The sequence below is a fragment of the Ranitomeya variabilis genome, chromosome 2 (assembly GCF_051348905.1).
Source record: "Ranitomeya variabilis isolate aRanVar5 chromosome 2, aRanVar5.hap1, whole genome shotgun sequence".
NCBI lineage: Eukaryota > Metazoa > Chordata > Amphibia > Anura > Dendrobatidae > Ranitomeya > Ranitomeya variabilis.
The window spans coordinates 241,976,373-241,996,359 of record NC_135233.1 but is presented as its reverse complement, the minus strand read 5'-3'; the positions used below and the strand labels follow the sequence as shown (position 1 = coordinate 241,996,359).

General features: G+C 44.6%; 1 protein-coding gene and 1 long non-coding RNA gene across 5 annotated transcripts in view; one reads left to right on the top strand and one right to left on the bottom strand.

Moving 5' to 3' along the window:
- LOC143805243 (uncharacterized) overlaps positions 1–7,078 on the bottom strand; it is a 67,116-nt gene extending 60,038 nt beyond the window's left edge. For 3 of the 4 annotated variants that reach the window (XR_013221209.1, XM_077284303.1, XM_077284305.1), the window contains exon 1: positions 6,830–7,078. The gene's annotated coding sequence lies outside the window, so the exon portion shown is untranslated. Of the gene's footprint in view, positions 1–6,342; positions 6,458–6,829 lie in introns of those variants that run through there. The other variant, XM_077284304.1, reaches the window with a different exon arrangement.
- A 4,208-nt stretch (positions 7,079–11,286) lies between these two features.
- Positions 11,287–19,626, top strand: LOC143805240 (uncharacterized). The gene is made up of 2 exons (XR_013221204.1): positions 11,287–11,957; positions 18,680–19,626. It is a non-coding gene; the product is annotated as an uncharacterized LOC143805240 (long non-coding RNA).
- The last annotated feature ends 361 nt before the right edge of the window (positions 19,627–19,987 follow it).

Here is a 19,987-nt window from a genome sequence, read left to right as displayed (position 1 = left end):
AGTTTGTTCTGCAGCCGAAGATCTTGTTTTTGTTGTTACATAATTCCGGGGAGGGAAAGAGACAAAATCTATTTTTAGACCATACCGTATGATATTTAAAATCCAGATGTTGTTGGAAATTTTTTCCCAGGCGGGAAGGAATGATGTCAGCCTTCCTCCCACCGGAGGGTAAATGTCATTTGGAGAACTTTTTATCACGGGAGGTGTTGCCAAAGAGGTAACCCCTATCCCTTCTCCTTCCTTCTTCCCACTTATTCTGCTCTCTGGGGGGTCTACGGCGAAAAAATCTGCGGCTCCGAAAAGACTGTTTAAATGGAGTCGGACCCAGATTTGGAAACCCCTTTTTCTTATCTCCCGCCTTTTGGAGGATGTCATCCAGGGTTTCTCCGAATAAAAAATTTCCCTCACATGGGATAGAACATAATTTTAATTTTGTTTGTAGATCTCCCGGCCAGCTCTTTAGCCACAAGGTTCTTCTGGCAGCGTTGGAAAGAGCAGCGGCCTTAGATGTTAGGCGTACAAAGTCCGCCGAGGAGTCCGCCAGGAACGCTGCTGCTGCTCTCATTGCAGGGAATGAATCCAGCAATTGTTTTCTGGGTAACCCGTCTTTAATCTGACTTTCCAGCTGGTCGATCCACACCATAAGGGATCTGGAGGTGCAAGTAGCTGCAACTGCAGGTCTCAGGCTACCCCCAGCTGATTCCCATGCTCCCTTGAGGAAAGTATCCGCTTTTTTATCTAACGGGTCTTTGAGGGTACCCATGTCCTCGAATGGCAGCGCAAATTTTTTCGAGGCTTTGGCTACTGCAACATCTAGTTTTGGTGCCTTATCCCAGAAAGAGGAAGCCTCATCCTCGAAGGGATATTTTCTTTTAAGGGAGGGTACCGAGGAATTTCTTCTATCCGGTTTCTCCCATTCTTTTTTAATTAATGTTTGGACATTAGGATTTAGGGGAAAGGTTCTTCTCTTTTTTTGTCCCAGACCTCCAAACATCACATCTTGGGCCGTTTTGTCGGGTTTGGGTTCCTCCACCCCCATAGTAGCCCTAACTGCTCTCACTAAGGAATCCACTTCTTCTAGTGGGAAGCAATGTCGGCCAGACTCTTCCTCAGAAGAGGATAGGGGGGATTTTGAATCGTCCGAATCAGCATTTTCGGATGACGATCGGGCCGAGTGGGAATGTACCGACTCCTTCACCCTCTTCACCTCTTTTTTGGAGGATAGAAGGGCATTCTGAACCTCAGTCCTGATTACATTTTTAAGTTCAGAAGCGGTCGGGGGTCTCCTCACATAGTAAGCTCTGGATGCATGACTTGCAAAGCTTTTTCTCCCAGGCTACTGGTAAAGCTTTGTTGCAGGTAGGGCAGACCCTATTTTTCCTTTTCTCCAGGCTCTTCTTACCCGAGTAAGGGAGAAGAGGGAGCCCCATTATAAACTATGTACATTCACGAAGATCACTCACCACTCGGATGTGGAGGCAGGTACCGGTTCTGGAGGGGGTGGGCCTGTTAAGGAAGGTGCTTGAGATGGAGTGTCAGTCTTCGCAGCTGATCTGCTACGTCGTGTGGAACGGCTGCTAGATCCACTCCTGCTCTTTGTGTGGCGCTGCTGTCCTGGCTGCAGCTCCTGTGGATCGCTGTCCTCCATGGTTACAGGGAGAAAGTGCGACCCCCATGTGCGCACAATCTCCCTTTTTGTAACCGGCGCCAATCCCCCGGCGTCTGCCGCACTTCCGGTTCCTGCGTGCTCCCAGGGAGAAGATATTACTGCGCATGCGCGCGCGATGACCCGGAAGTCCTGCCGCATTTCCGGAGCGGCGGCCATCTTTGTGCACCCGGAGTGTGCGCTTGTCGGCGCAGGAGCTCCGGTGATCCAGCGCCCCTCCTCATTTGATTCGGCGGCGTTCTCCCCTCGCTCACCCTGAAGGACCCCTCGGTCCCAGTGGTGGCGGCTTCGGGAGCCGGACAAGCCGCGGCAGGAGCCTCCTCGCTGCCGGAACTCGACCGCCCGGTCCCGGTCCATCGGTCTTCATGCAGGTACCGTCCGAAGAGAGGTTCCCTGTCAGGGACAGGAAACCAACTGATGCGAGGGAGAGGTACCGCCCTTTTATCTGTAGGTTTCCTGTCCCTGAAGGGCGGATCCCCTCTCTCCGTAGTGCTGTCATGGGAGACCGAGAAAAATAAAATAAATAAAAGAAAACTCAGTGTGACCATAGCCTAAGGCTACTTTCACACTAGCGTTGTTGGCTGAACGTCGCAATGCGTCGTTTAGGAGAAAAAACGCATCCTGCAAAGTTGTTTGCAGGATGCGTTTTTTCCACATAGACTAACATTAGCGACGCATTGCGACGTATGGCCACACGTCGCAACCGTTGTGCGACGGTTGCGTCGTGTTTTGGCGGACCGTCGGCACAAAAAACGTTACATGTAACTTTTTTTGTGCGTCGAGTCCGCCATCTTCGACCGCGCATGTGCGGCCGAAACTCCACCCTCACCTCCCTGCACCTCACAATGGGGCAGCGGAAGCGTCGTAAGACTTCTTCCGCTGCCCACGTCGGGCATTTCTTTCACAACGCGCGTCGGCACGTCGGGCCGACGCTAGTGTGAAAGCAGCCTAAGACAAACATTGACTGTGGCTTAAACAGCTGCTGATTAACTTCATGCAAGGTAAGGCTGGTTTCCAGGACCAGACTGGGACTAAAATTCAGCCCTGGCATTTGAAGTTACACAGGCCCACTTGTCACATGGTGACTGTATGATATCTTTGTACACTTGTAGGCAGGGCCGGCTTTAGGCAAAGTGGGGCCCTAGGCAAAGTTTAAAATGAGCCCCAAATGCTAACATATTGCCCATCACACAAAAGCATTTCGGTTGTATTTAAATGCGCTGATCTCAGGCCGCTAAATTAGTTTGATCGACAATATTGAAATCGTTCAACGCTTGTTTCCTGGCCTCTTTCCACCAGCTGAGGATGGGACAGAACGATCACTAATAGATCATTAACACATCCCCATACAGTATCATGTTATCAGCAGCACATCTACAGTTTACACTGGCGATGTGCTGCTGAGAACAATGATTTTTGTTCCAGCAAAAACAATCTGAATATGCAGCATTTTACTTGTTTAGTAAAATACACCCCATAGTCCTCCATGTATTATAATGTGCACAACAGTCCTTCATATAGTATAATACACTCCATATATTAAAATACACTGCTCAGTCCTCCATATAGCATAATACACTCCTCATAGTCCTCCATATAGCATAATACACTCCTCATAGTGCTCCATATAGTATAATGCACCACCATAGTCATCCATGTAGTACAATTCACTTCCCATAGTATAATGCACCCCATAGTTCTTCATATAGTATAACGTATTCCCCATAGTCCTCAATACAGTATAATGCAGTCCACATATAGTATAATGCAGCCATCACCCTACAGAATATAATGCAGCCACCCCATAGAATATAATGCAGCCCCCTCATAGTTTAATGCAGCCCCCTCAGAGTATGATGCAATCACCCCTCAAAGGATATAAATATAATACAGTCCCCCATAGAATATAATGTAGCCCCGAATAGAATAGAATACAGCCCACCTCCCCACAGAATATAATGCAGCCCCATCAAAGAGTATGATGCAATCATCCCTCCTAAAATCTAATACAGCCCCCCATAGAATATAATACAGCCCACCTTCCCATAATATATAATGCAGCCCCCCACAGTATATAACACAGCCTCCCCATAGAATATAATATACCCCCATAGCATATATAACAGCCTCCCCCATAGAATATAATATACCCCCACAATAGTATATAGCACAGCCACATAGTATATAACATGGCCTCCCCCATAGAATATAATATACCGCCCATAGTATATAGCAAAGCCTGCATAGTATATAGCACAATCCGCATAGTATATAGCAAAGCCCGCATAGTATATAGCACAACCCGCATAGTATATAGCAAAGCCCGCATAGTTTATAGCACAACCCGCATAGCATATAGCACAACCCTTATTAGCAGATAACACAGCCCACATAGTAGTATATAGCACAGCCCACACAGTAGTATATAGCACAGCCCACATAGTAGTATATAGCACAGCCCACACAGTAGTATACAGCACAGCCCACACAGTAGTATATAGCACAGCCCACACAGTAGTATATAGCACAGCCCACATAGTAGTATATGGCACAACCCAGCCCACATAGTAGTATATAGCACAGCCCACATAGTAGTATACAGCACAGCCCGCATCTCTGCCCCCCCTGAGAATGGCCCCACAGTCCAGTAAAAAAAAACAAAAAACAAGCCTCACCTCTCCTCGTGCCCGCGTTGCTCCCTGCTCCTGTCTCGGCGGCTGCCGCTGCACTGCCTGGGACACAGTGAGTGCGTGTGCACCCATAGTGTCAGAGGCAGAGCGGGGAATGATGGGAGAGGGAGCGTCATCTGATGCTCTCTCCTCTATCATTGCATTCAACTGCAAGTTGAATGCGGCGGCGCTAGTGGGGGAGGTTGGGGGGTGAGTCAGCGTGCAGCGGCCCACTACTGGCACCGGCCCTTCGAGCATTTGCCAGAACTGCCCGATGGCCAGTCCGGCCCTGCTGGTTTCTCACTTGCGTACGAGAGGGCTGCGGATGGCAGCATACGTCCTCCCTTCAACCCAGCCTACGCTCCGCCTACTTCTCCATGTGTCCTGCATTGCCCTGCATTCCTATCTTTAACATTGGGTTGTATACAGATGCATCCGCATGTGGCGATTTGAGGTGTGTGGCGACCGCACGGAAATGCAACATTTTCCGTTTCCATGCGGTCGCCGCACACCTCAAATCGCCACACGTCCCTGTATACCCAATGTTAAAGATAGGTACGCAGGGCAATGCAGGACACATGGAGAAGTAGGCGGAGTGTAGGCAGAGTTTCAGGGAGGAAGAAGGGAGGAAGTACGCTGCCATCCACAGCCTCCTGTACGCAAGTGTGAAACCAGCCTAACCCATTGGCTGTTGAATGACCTGTTAAGACAGGCCGACCGTACTTCTGGGTACACAGGACAAGGGCTAATACAGATAATGTAGAATATCATTATTATGGCAGCACATCAGCTGCTTACACAGGACATGGGCTGATTTTTAAGCCTGTTTAAAGACCATCATCGCAGCCAACGAACAAGCATTTTGCTTCTTCATTGAGTGATTGCCAGCCGGTGCACAGTAGACGGCATGATAGTCGCCAACAAGTGTTCTCCTATTACCGGCCAGTATAAAAGTAGCATAAGACTTTTACACTGGAAATATTCTGTCCATATTGGTCTCCACTCATTTAAGACCCTTTCACATGAATCAATAAAAAATGAACATACAATTGTTAAGTTTGCTTATTGTCGGCAGCACTTCCTCTAATTACAAGGTACTACTTTCTTCAGGCAAAAATGGTTTTACGGCCTGCATAACCAATATAATTAGCTGATGAACGAGCAAAGTACTGGTGAATAAGAAACGAGCTGTCAGCCTCTGTCATGCGGGTACTGGGTAGACTACAGCTGATTACCCGGGCCCCTGCGATATCCCTCAGACTAGGGTAAACCCTGTCTGTCCCTCTCAAAGAATTTACACTGATGGTGTGCTTGTCTGGGCCGCCAGGCCTGACCCTGACTCCTGTTTCAGTCCTATGCTGAAACCTCCACACGCTACCCAGTGATTAGACCACACACCAACCCCTACAGAAAGCACAGACAGGGAAAACTAAAAACGCACCACGCCGCAGACACACTGGAAAATACTATAACACAGGGGAACAATTTGAAAAAAAATTTCTGTTGAGTTAGGTTTTTGAGCTGATTTATACTAAAATTGGCATGCTGATTCCAAAAATGTAGTCAGTTTTTTTCTAGCACGTCAAGTTTTTCCTACACAACTTACCTGCCAGAGAAGCACAATTGCACTGATATCTGTAATAAGACTTGTTATCTGATTACAATTCGACTCATATAGAGCTACGTGGCAACTTGTAAGAGTAGTCACTACTTTGTCATGCCTATTTCTTATATATTTCATTTTTTGTTCATATTTGTACTATTTAAAAAAAACAAAACACTTTTTAGGTACAGTAGTTTACATAGTTTTGAGAAGACAAAAATCCTATAGTTCAAAAACTTGACGTGATAGAGAAAAACTGAGATCATTTCTGGATTCAGCATCCAAAAATTAATTAAGAACAGTTGTCTGACCTAACTAAAAATTGTGTTCCCCAGTGTAATGTGCACAGGGCAAAACAAATACAAATATAGGAAGGAGAAATATGACAAAGGATAATACACCACCAGATACGATATTTCTTCTCCTAGACCACCACTCCAGACCGAGATCACCAGGCACAAGACACAAGCTATAATCGGCGACGCCCAAAGTCCAGAAAGACTATTTAAAGGCCACGGGCGTGACCCAGCCTCCAACCAAAATACCAGCTAGATTAACCCCGGACAACCTGGATAAAATCTAGCCGGCGCCACTGAGCGTATAGTGGACGAATGTGGAATTACCGCTGTCTGTCGGATGCCCTAGAGTGAATAGCGTCTGACATGACAGCCTCAAGAGTTTTCACTCCATGGAATAAATTATAATTTTCTGAAACCACAGAAAAAAATACATTTGGCCATGCTTCTTAAAAAGAGAAAAAAAGTTGCATGTGAACTTTTTAGCAATAATCTCTTAAACCATAAATTAGAAGCCTTCATGGAAACATGCAGCATGTGCCTATCTACAACACAGTGAAAGAAGCCACGATAAATGCAGCTGACAGCTCCTTACCTTATGTCTCTGTCTGTAGCAAGATCAGGCTGATGTGGAAACAATTCTTGAATGCTTTCATTTGCTGATCTGTGTTTTGTTTTTTTTTATCATGCATGAATAATAAACTGTGGATTAAGGAGCGGTATCTTACATGGAATGTGCAACAAGTTATGTTTGGCCTTTCCTAATTCATACTTGGGTGAAGACTCTTCCTGCTATCTCTAGTACTGGGTGAGCTTTTTCCATCCATCTGTACGGTTAGTTGCAGTCCCAGTGAAGAGGTTACTGTAGTAGCAGCTTTCTATGATGTGCAGGGTGCGGTGCAGTCAGCAGCTATGACCTTTAACCACTTCTTTTTTTTTGGCCTAGATGAATCCTTGTAGCCATGAGACACTTAGAAGTGAAACCTGATAGCAAGTCAAGATTATAAGACATACAATATGTGCATGATAGTGTATGGCCAATTCGTTCCATTCAAAATGTACCCCCCACCCCATTAACTCTCTTTGCAGCACTATACACCTTAAATTATAATAATAAAACAGAGGAGACTTTACTTTGGATACAACTGGCCACTGCGGCTGTAGCGATACAGGGTTAGTGGGTACTCTCATCCACAGGCCCGGCTGTCCTTAGAAAGACTATGGACTATGGCTCATACCACTGAACACTCGCTCTCTCCCCCTGTGGGCAGAACACTACTCAGACCACACAGGGTGAGGGTAAAACAGAGTGGCCATAATTTATTGAACCTCCAACACACAATAGCATATAGAACAGTCCCTGCAAATGCCCAAGATGGTGCAAAATACAGAGTCTCGCCCTTCTACTAATATCCCCCTTCCGTCAACAAGCTGTGACGGAGCTTACACAGTCACAGCTCTCTGGCGTCCCCCTTACCCTCAGGTCAGTCAGGGAACTGCACCTAGGATGAGTAGTCGCCAGAGAGGGTGTCCTGTAACTTACTGGTTATCGGGGCACTCTGTAGTGAGGGCGGTATATGTATCACCAGTCCCAGGCCGGGAATATATACAGTGTGCTCCAAAAGTAGGTGGACAGTATGTGTAATAGGGTTATGAAGGGGGAGATTTATCAAACATGGTGTAAAGTGAAACTGACTCAGTTGCCCTTAGCAACCAATCAGATTGCACTTTTCATTCTTCACAGACTCTTTGGAAAATGAAAGGTGGTATCTGATTGGTTGCTAAGGGCAACTGAGTCAGTTTCACTTTACACCATGTTTCATAAATTTCCCCCTTCATAACCCTATTACACATACTGTCCACCAACTTTTGGACCACCCTGTACTGTCCACCTACTTTTGGACCACCCTTTTTGACCACCCACCTTTGGTCCAGCACTGCCAGGATCCCCCAATAACACCAGAACGGTATGCTTCCACCAGTTCTTCGTTAGATATAAGCCCGGTCCTTTAACACGTTTATATCAAGTCAGAAACCAACCCCAGGTAGCGTATAAGTACGTACTAGCCGGACTCACGGATGTGGGAAATCGGGTTTCGAGATAAAAGAGCAGCCCAAAACTAATTGATATTTTAATTGCCAAAAGGTGCACTAGATACTACAAATATATACAGATATTACAGCTAGAAGTACAGACAAAAGTAGGGTACAGGTTGGGATTGCAGTTAGCTGTATGTGTCACTTTAAGGAGGCAAGAGGGAGTCAGGGAGCTGCACGCCGTAGCAATCCAATCCAAATGAGGCCATGTCCAATGTGTAACAGGTGAGTGCTGGTCCCTCTGAGAAGCACATCCAAGTAGAAAGGAGGAGAGGGATATAGTCGGCACCTCAACTTGTAAATAAAATCCCAAACTTTGTTAGGATGTCAAGCCATGTTAAAAATATTAAAAAAGGTGTTTTTTAATATTTTTAACATGGCATGACATCCTAATAAAGTTTTGGATTTTATTTACAAGTTGAGGTGCAGACTATATCCCTCCCCTCCTTTCTATGTGTCATGTTACTGTTTCTTATCACTTGTGAATGAAAGGAAGCTCTCCTATCCACAGGCTTAGTTCTTATTTTCTGGTCCATGAGATAATTCCCAATATCTAGGATGGGTTATAACTTCCTCGCAGGAGGTCCAAATGGGACGACTGACGTCGCCAGGGGTTCGTTGGGGCTGGACCGATATGGAGAGTCCAAACTTGGGTCGGCTATGTGGTTCTGGAGAGCCAGTCTCGATAGCTCAGTATCCCGGACAGTCGGAGAAATATGAGACACTGGGGTGTGTGCGGAGGGCTCCCAGGGTTCTGGTGGTATACTGGAGTTACCCCTGAGATGCACTGTACTCTCGTAATTCATCTCTGGGTGTCAGTGCCCAAGTGTCTAGTAAATATAAGTAAACTGACTGAACAGCAATTTAGTCTGAACTGGTGCATAACCAAAAAAGTCTTACATAGCAAATAGATCAGTGGCTGCACTCAACTGTACTAAAGCAAGGAAATGTGCGATACATGAAATGTGAATAGCTTAATGGCTTGTGAAATCTATTAAAAAACACATGAGATGCTTAGCACAAGATTTGGCCAAGAAATGTGAGCCCATCCACCAAACGTCAAGGTAATCTCATATCGGATGGGTACCTGACCTGACTGCCTAGTGTGAACACTTACCTATGGCTAATAACATGGTAAAGCCTGCATTTATAGGAGGGTCAGAACCAACTGTGTTTGGATGTAATTAAAATCACAGCATGGCAAAGGGCGGGGCGTTCAAGTCAGAAAAAATAGTACATAGTAAATATAAGTAAACTGACTGAACAGCAATTTAGTCTGAACTGGTGCATAACCAAAAAAGTCTTACATAGCAAATAATCAGTGGCTGCACTCAACTGTACTAAAGCAAGGAAATGTGCGATATATGAAATGTGAATAGCTTAATGGCTTGTGAAATCTATGAAAAAACACATGAGATGCTTAGCACAAGATTTGGCCAAAAAATGTGAGCCCATCCACCAAATGTCAAGGTAATCTCATATCGGATGGGTACCTGACCTGACTGCCTAGTGTGAACACTTACCTATGGCTAATAACATGGTAAAGCCTGTGGTTTGGGATTCCATGAAAGCTTATTTGAGGGGAATATTATCTAAAGGGATATCTAGGCATAAAACACAAACAAGGAAGTCTGACAAAGCCATATTGGAGGAATTGAAGGCAGCAGAGGCTGCATTGAGTAATTTACGTTCTCAGGACACCATGAACCGTATGAAGATGGCTCAGGAGGAGGTTAACAAATTATACTTACGCAAGGCAGAGAGGGCGAGAGCTTTCCAAAGAGAGGCCTTTTATGCGGAAGGGGAGAAGGTGGGTCACCTGCTATCAGTGGTGACGTCTGCTCAGAGGGACTCTACACACGTACATGCTCTGGAATTAGAAAATGGTAGCATTGTAACACAGGGGGCCCAAATTCTGGAAGGTTTTAAGGGGTTTTATAGTAAATTGTATGCATCACACACGGGACAGACGGACGGTGACATTGACAGATTTCTGGAGGAGGCAAATTTACCTAGGCTGGAAGCCGAGGATAGAGATTCGTTAGATAGGCCGCTTACGGTGGAAGAGTTGGAGGGTGCCTTGAGGTCAATGGCGGGGGGGAAGGCTCCGGGGGCTGACGGCATTCCTGTTGAGATCTATGATGTCCTTTCTGAAGAGTTGTTGACCAGATTGCTGGGGGTATTTGAGGAGTCACTGGAGAGGGGAATATTGCCTGCTTCCATGAGGGAGGCCACTATTTTGGTCATTCCTAAACCCGATAAAAACCCACAGTTGCCGGAGTCATACAGACCGATATCACTCCTGACAACAGATGTTAAGATTTTGGCTAAGGCCTTGGCGAACAGACTGACTCGGGTAATAGAAAAGGTGGTTCATTCGGACCAATCCGGTTTTATGCCTAATAAATCCACTGCCATCAACTTGAGAAGGTTATTCCTCAATGTGCAGATACCGGCGGAGAATGCTGGTAGGAGGGTGGTAGTTTCCTTCGATGCACATAAAGCCTTCGATAGTATAGAATGGCAATACCTATGGTCGGTTCTGGGCCGCTTTGGGTTTGGGCCAGTTTTTGTGTCATGGGTGAGACTCCTATACTCCTCTCCAGTGGCTAAACTTAGGGTGAACAATGCACTGTCGGAAAGCTTTCAACTGTTTCGAGGTACGTGGCAGGGGTGTCCGTTATCCCCGTTGCTGTTTGCTCTGGCGGTGGAGCCTCTGGCAGCGGCTATCAGAGGGTCTCAGTTAGTAAAGGGGTTTGTGTATGGGAAAATGGAGGAGAAAATTGCTCTGTATGCCGATGATATTTTGCTTTTTCTTGAGGGTCCTGGGGAGCCTTTAATTAATGTGATTTCATTAATTGAAGGATTTGGGCAAATTTCTGGATTGATTATCAATTGGGACAAATCAAGTGTTATGCAGGTGGATAGGGAAGTGGCTGTACGGGTGTAAAAGAAATGGTTAATCTTCATCTTCATTTATAATAGCAAAAAACAAAGTATTGCACAAGGTCATCATCTGAGTCTCATTTCCCGGATATCTTTCCCAGAAAATGTTAAGAACATCTGGTTGTTAGGTTGTTATTGCCCAGATTATGTTTTTCTATCCGAAAAACATCCAGAAATGTCAATGTCCAGCCAACATCTCATAAAACCACAGGCATGTGCAAAGACTCCCTACATTCTTTTTACCTAATCTATCTTGTGTCCCAGGATGTATATGACAACCCATTGTGTAACCCATGTATATGTGCCAATTTATTATGTAACTCTACATTTCCTTTTGATCTTGGGCCTTTAAAAGCCCAGCCCTAAAAATAAAGACCAGAGACTATTTGGACAGACAACGAGCGTGTGTCTCTCTGATTATTGCTTCATTGCGTAGGTACCTAAAAGACAGAATACCTGAGTAGGTTGGAAATCCCTTTTCTGACAACTTGGAGGCCCTCAGCGGGATATACTTTCTCCTTCGACATTCATCTTAGACTGAACAATTGACTGCCTCCGTCCTGAACAGAAAACCAAATCCCGGGTAAGTGAGTAGATTTATTACTCACACAGTTTTCTCTCCGGGAAAGGAGGCTTTCTAGAGTCAGTCTTTGGGGATTTCTAACGGGAAAAGCCCTCAGGTAAAAGAAAGTATCTGTTATTTGTTTTGTTGTCTCTTGTTTGTCTGTTTTATATGTTTGTTTAAGTGCTGTTAACAGTTGTTTTTGTTTCATTATGAAGTACAATGATTTTCCATCATTTGTTTTGTCTGTACCTATAATAAGTGTTCCTGTTTGTAAAGATGTCAATGTTTGTTGATACTGTAAATATTGTAATTACATTGTCTTGATCCTGCTCTGCTATGCTCTGCTATACTTGTCCTATGTTTGTTCTATCGTTTTTTTCCTTTACCACTGTTATTGTGCTTTTGGTTAGCTAATTATATTAGTTGAGTTTATTGGTGCCTTGTCAGTTGATAATTGATAAGAAGTAATGATAGAGCTGTGCTGAACTGTTCTGATTACACTGGGTTTCTGATATATTGCTGAATCTGTGTTGTGGGGTACGGAGCAGCGCTCATATGATGTATGGAAACTAAATGATGTGTGCTCAGTGTATAAATAGCCTTCTAATTAAAAGCAGTGAGTAAAATAAAACTCTCCGGTTAGTTGCTACTTGAAAAGACTTACAGGAAGGTCCCGGGTGGGAGTTTGTAGTGAAGTGGGAAAGATCACATGAAGACAATCTATGTGAACATAAATGCTCATTTTTGTATACAATCCTGTACTCAGATAGGAAATGAATTAGAGGATACAGTGAACCAAGTAAGAGATTCCACAGATAGATGTGATTTATGTTTTTGTCCATTGGCACTAGAGCATTTTGATAAAATGTGAGGAGTGAGAAAGTACAGAAGTACTGTGTGTATGGATGTGTATGTGGAATTGTTGAATTGCTGAGTGCGATAAGAACCAGAGTCAATAACTGATAGAAAGTTCTTTGTTTGTTTTGAATTGGAAATGCTCCTCATTTTCATGCTTCATGCTGTGTGAAAACTGTTTGTGTTCAGTCACTATAGTTGAGAAATGAGTGGCAGGGGTGGTGGACTGGTTTTTAGAAAGAGTACATTTGACGCCTGTGTAGCTCCGCACTAATATAGGCGGGGGAATAGGCTATATAGAGTGTTCTCTTGTCACGTAGTACCACACCCTCATGCGCTGTCGAAAAGTTGGACATACATCGTTGATACTAGATGGTATATGCCACAGTGGCAGGATATTGTCACGCTTGATTATTACTTTGGAATCTCAGGAATAGATTCAGGAATAGATTTGGCATATTCAGGGTCAAGTGAAGACTCGGATATCTAGTGAGTAGTGAGACTCGGATATCGATGTATGAGGAATATATAGCGCTTGCCTTTGGAACTGTGTGGTGCTTATAGGGATATACATCTACTTATTCAGGAGAATTTGTATCAGCATTAGAAGAGAACAGAGAACTGCGGTTCAGCTTATTGCTTTGAAAGCAGGATTGCTGGCTATCATAGTAGACCAGTGGGATCCAGCTTATACATAACAGGGCTGAAGATAGGGGTCGCTACCTTTGACAGCTGTTATGGGTGATAGATTATCCAGGTCAGGATAGATTACGGATCTGAGATATAAGATAAAGGACCTGGTGGGAAATAAAGCAGATAAGGATACCGCTAATAATTCTAGAAAAGGCAGGAATGCCAAGGAATGGATTTTTGGATGCTGAGAGATGGAAGCATTTAAGTAAGAAGCATGCCACATGGATTGATAAAAATGACTATGGGATGCAAGTTGCAGTGTGGATCAGAACCTCTGAATGACATGACCCATATTTTAATATTGAGAAGGATGATGAGGATGATAGTGATGAAGCACATTTGAGGAGCAGGATGTATGTAAAGAAATCTGCAGCTTCGTCCCCCCCTGGAACAGGCAGCCCCTCCTTTACAGACCTAGCCAGCGCAGGCACAAGCAGCCCCTCCTTCATTGAGTCAGACAGAACAGATATCTCCCTCCGCCCCTGCAGCGGGAGGGAGAGCCCTGTCCCCTCTAACATCAGCTCAGCAAAGAATAAGTGTAAAAGAAAAAAAAGGAGCAATCTCTAGTTCTAGCTTCTCTGAGTCCCCAGTTTCAACCTCTGTGGCTAGTACAATAACTTATTTGCCTAGTTTCATATCCACCCCTTCATTCCCATCTCCCATTGGGGTGCAGACCCCGGTAATTTGTCAGCAGCTGCTTCTCCAGCAAGTGACACCATGGATGTCTGAGATGGGAGGAGGGTGGATGCCGATGCCAGGGCAGGTACAGTTAGCATATCCAGATTGAGAGGCTTCCCCTCCGGGGTATTCAGCTACAAACCAATACCCTGGACTACAGGATTAAAGGGTCCCCGGATAGTTTCTCCACCCCAGTAAACAGTTCCCGACAGCAGAAGAAGCCCTTACCAAAAAGTCAGGACAGGTTTCACTTACAGATTACCCCTACACCTCCTCCGGGTGACAATAAAGCAGAGTAGACAGCGAATGGAGGTGTATAGGAGATGACTAGTCAAATGAAGGGTTGGTGGGGGCTACAGAAAGTAGTCCCACTCACCCACAACCCCCAGTGCACGCAGGCAATCAACAGGATAGGCAGAGGGATAAAAGAGCCATGGGATCCACTACCTGGATCTGTAATAAATGTAACAAGCCACAAGGTAAAGGAAAAATCCAATATGACTTCTGTGCTATGACTGAGAGGGATGACACTGCATTAGCCCTCTCTGTAATAACACAGACCACCAGCAGACAAGGAAACTAGGGAGTCGAGACAGCAATTTCTAGCCAGGATACTTGTGGTTGCCAGAAAGCAGACAGAGGACTTAGCTTCAGGATTACCAGAAGTATTCCAGGGTTCAGAGGAGCCTACTGACAGATTTTATGCTAGATGTACAGCAGTGTTCACAGATCAGGATTATGACCTGAAAAATCCTAGGGAAGCTACAGTAGGTTTCTTAAAAATATGTTCCTGACAGGATTAAGAGAGGAGTGAATGTATCTCTGCTACACTCGATCAGTCCCGTCCCATGTTTAGGAGGATAGAGTACCAGATTAACAGTAGGAAAGCAAAAGAAGCAGCAAAAGCCAACCCCTGTTATGGTGAATATGCCTCCGGATGTATTTAATAATGCTGAAAACTGCGGTGCAGGGGACAGGTATATAACACAGGGGAACAGGTGGAGAAAAGAAAAGGAAAGATGGGAGTTCGCCAAGAGTAAACAAAAATAGTGGTCCCCCCACAGGATGGCAATCACTATCACACAATTAAAACGCCTGATTGATATATGGGTGTCGTACTGATATAAGAAAAAGTATATGCCACAACGATTCATGACAGGGAAAACAGTAAAGGGTGTAGGGACAGATGGGGCAGTCCATCCCTTGCAAGAACAGAACCCAAGAATGTGTGAATGGCACGTACTACAGACTTGTGTGCCCAAGTGCTGGTTTCAGATAAATGTCCTAAGCATGATAGGTGCTGATATTCTGAGTGCAATGAATGCAGTTATTAATTATTTGGAAGAAAAGTATTACTGTTACAGACCCATTGTCTGGAGCAACCCTCTCCACTATGATGTCACTAATTCAGTTAGATGACGCAAAAGCTGCAAATTGACAAAGATGAGGACATTCTGCAAATGATCGAGCAAATATCAGCTGCAGTATGGGTAAAGGATAAGAGAGATGTTGGTTTGTTAACCCCTTCACCCCCGGAGCTTTTTCAGTTTTTCCGTTTTCGTTTTTCGCTCCCCTCCTTCCCAGAGCCATAACTTTTTTATTTTTCCGTCAATTTGGCCATGTGAGGGCTTATTTTTTGTGGGACGAGTTGTACTTTTGAACAACATCATTGGTTTTAGCATGTCGTGTACTAGAAAACGGGAAAAAAATTCCAAGTGCAGTGAAATTGCAAAAAAAGTGCAATCCCACACTTGTTTTTTGCTTGCCTATTTTGCTAGGTTCACTAAATGCTAAAACTGACCTGCCATTATGATTCTCCAGGTCACTACGAGTTCATAGACACCTAACATGACTAGGTTATTTTTCACCTAAGTGGTGAAAAAAAATTCCAAACTTTGCAAAAAACAAAACAAAACAAAATTGCGCCATTTTCCGATACTCGTAGCGTCTCCATTTTTCGTGATCTGGGGTCAGGTGAGGGCTTATTTTTTGCGTGCCGAGCTGGCGTTTTTAATGATAGCATTTTGGTGCAGATACGTTCTTTTGATCGCCCGTTATTGCATTTTAATGCAATGTTGTGGCGACCAAAAAAACGTAAATCTGGCGTTTCGAATTTTTTTCTCATTACGCCATTTAGCGATCAGGTTAATGCTTTTTTTTTATTGATAGATCGGGCGATTCTGAACGCGGCGATACCAAATATGTGTAGGTTGGGGGTTTTTTTTATTGATTTATTTTGATTGGGGCGAAAGGGGGGTGATTTAAACTTTTATATTTTTTTTATTTTTTTCACATTTTTAAAAACTTTTTTTTTTTTACTTTTGCCATGCTTCTATAGCCTCCATGGGAGGCTAGAAGCAGGCACAGCCCGATCGGCTCTGCTATGCAGCAGTGATCATAAGATCGCTGCTACACAGCAGATTTGCAGGTGTGCTGTGAGCGCCGACCACAGGGGGGCGCTCACAGCCACCGGCAATCAGTAACCATAGAGGTCTCAAGGACCTCTATGGTTACAATGGAGGAGCATCGCCGACCCCCGATCATGTGACGGGGGTCGGCGATGTGCTCATATCCGGCCGCACGGCCGGATGCGGTAGTTAAATGCCGCTGTCTGCGTTTGACAGCGGCATTTAACTAGTTAATAGGCGCGCGCAGATCGCGATTCTGCTCGCGCCTATTGCGGGCACATGTCAGCTGTTCAAAACAGCTGACATGTCCCGGCTTTGATGTGCGCTCACTGCCGGAGCGCACATCAAAGCGGGGGTCCCGACATGTGACGTACTATACCGTCAGATGTCGGGAAGGGGTTAAGGATAATACAAGTATCCATCAAATTGAAACCAGGTACTGTACCAATGTGTATTAGACAATATCCCCTGAGCAGAGAGCAACCAGGTATGTCTAATTGAAGCAGATTCTTTGCTAATCTTTTGTACCATGAAAGATGTAAGGTTCCAAGAGATAAACAGCGAAAGAAAAAAAAAAAAAAAAAGGAAAAAGTTGTTTTCTTAGGTCGCTGCATTTCACCTCAGCTGAAACACATAACACCAGAAAGGTAAAAGGCCATAAGCTTAGCAATTGTGCCCACGTCCATCAGTACACTGATGGCCAACTGACCCCAGAAGCAAAAGAGGGGTTTAAGGACCGTAAGGAAGCCATTCTCTCAGCCCCAGCACTAAGAATCCTAAGCTATGTCCTCCCTTTCCGTTTGTACTGTCATAAATCCGGGGGGACATGTTAAGGGTGCACGGTTTTGCCACAAATACTTGCCAATATGCAAGAGCCACCAATATCTAATGTAAATCTAGAGCTTTATGTAAATGGGTCACAGTTTTTTTTTATATAGCACTTCATAGAAGTTGTGCAATAGTTGATCAACATGAGGTGGTAAAAAGTGAAGCTTTACCTTCTAGGATGTCTGCTGGGGAAGCTGAACTGAAAGTACTCACTGAGGCATGTATAATGGCAGAGCATTTACTGATGGTGCCACGCATTCGGCATTTTCCATTATTGCGGTCCCATATGGAAGAGCAGAAAGTTTATTGGTTCTTCTGGTAAACCAGTTAGAAATGCAGACTTGGTTGCTCAGCTCCTCAGGGAGCTAGAACTACCAGACAAAGGTGCAATAATCAAGGTGCAGGCTCATACTAGAGAGCGCACTAGGGAAGCCGAAGGCAACAGCAGAGCTGACCTTGCAGCAAAAGCTGCTGCGCTGCTACCTCTCCCCGCAGAAATATACACTGTACAGGTGTCCGGGGGGATGGACTTACAACTACTTCAGAGCCTGCAAGATCAGGTCTCTGCAACGGAAAAAGAAGATTGGCAAAGGCACTCCTGTGTGAAGGAAGAAGATGGTTTGTGGAAAATGGACAGTAAGTACTGCCTTCCTAGGGCACTGTTCCCCATGATGTGCGCTCTCTCTCATGGACTATCCCATCAGTCCAAAGACGCAATGGTAAGTTAGGTAAAAGCTAATTGGGTGACCCCAGAATTCCATTGTGCTGCTGCTAGATTCGTATAGGGATGCGTAGTCTGTGTATGCCTAAATGTGGATAAGTGCACCGCCTGACCATTGTACCTGCTCCAGCTACCTCAAATTAATTTCATGCAGCTTCTAGAGGTAGGCATCTATGAATATGTGTTGGTATATATCGACTAGGTGACATTTTTGATAGTATAACTGATTATTTATTTGGTGCTCTAAATGTTGAATCAGCCTACATGAAACAGCTTATAGCTATTATTAATCATCATTCTATAGAACATAATTTTGTCACAGCCTCTCAAGGAGGAGTCTGTCAGGTGGTAGGACCTGCCTGTTGCCGCTATATAGATCCTTCCGGACTAATGAGAATTACTCCTGATATAGAATAACTTGAAATGATAAAGGAAAGGGGTGAAAAAGCTAATTCACTGGATGATTTACCCCTCCCTGAATGGCTCTTATGGTTAAACCTTATGAACCTGTTCAAAGGAATAAGTGGATGGATATCAGGTGTAATTCATGTCCTAATTCAAGCAGCTTTAGTGATACTAATCCTTGCAATGATGATAAAGTTATTTGTTATGTAATAAAGAAAATTCTCAGTTCTAATTGTAAATGTTTTCCAGGTAAACGTAAAGCTAAAATTAATCATTACCTTGATAATAAAGCAAACCCAAGTGATGACTACCTCAATAACTGCACTCCAACCTGAATGCATATTCTGCAACAAGCAACCTTCAGTAGACTTGGCGGATTGTATTTCAGAAGACCAAAGGACTGATAAAAGACAAAGAGCCCACAGAGAACTTACAAAGACTCATTGACAATATGGACTCTATGAATTATACTAACCAACAAAAACTATATTCTATTTTCTAACATATATTTTAACCCCTTCCCGACATTTGACGTACTATCCCGTCGAGGTGGGGTGGGCCCGTATGACCGCCGACGGGATAGTACGTCATACACGATCGGCCGCGCTCACGGGGGGAGCGCGGCCGATCGCGGCCGGGTGTCAGCTGCATATCGCAGCTGACATCCGGCACTATGTGCCAGGAGCGGTCATGGACCGCCCCCGGCACATTAACCCCCGGCACACCGCGATCAAACATGATCGCGATGTGCCGGCGGTGCAGGGAAGCATCGCGCAGGGAGGGGGCTCCCTGCGGGCTTCCCTGAGCCCCCCGCAGCAACGCGATGTGATCGCGTTGCTGCGAGGGTCTTACCTCCCTCCCTGCCTGCTCCAGACCCGGATCCAAGATGGCCGCGGATCCGGGTCCTGCAGGGAGGGAGGTGGCTTCACAGAAGCCTGCTCAGAGCAGGCACTGTGAAGCAGCCTGCACTTCTCGCAGATCGGTGATCTGTCAGAGTGCTATGCAAACTGGCAGATCACCGATCTGTATTGTCCCCCCCTGGGGCAAAGTAAAAAAGTTAAAAAAATTTTTTCCAAATGTGTAAAAAAAAAAAAAAAAAAAATATTCCAAAATAATGAAAAAAAAATAAATATTATTCCCATAAATACATTTCTTTATCTAAATAATAAAAAAAAAACAATAAAAGTACACATATTTAGTATTGCCGCGTCCGTAACGACCCGACCTATAAAACTGGCACACTAGTTAACCCCTTCAGTAAACACCGTAAGAAAAAAAAAAAAAAAAAACGAGGCAAAAAACAACGCTTTATTATCATACTGCCGAACAAAAAGTGGAATAACACGCGATCAAAAAGACTGCTATAAATAACCATAGTACCGCTGAAAACGTCATCTTGTCCCGCAAAAAACGAGCCGCCATACAGCATCATCAGCAAAAAAATAAAAAAGTTATAGTCCTGAGAATAAAGCGATACCAAAATAATTATTTTTTCTATAAAATAGTTTTTATCGTATAAAAGCGCCAAAACATAAAAAAAATGATATAAATGAGATA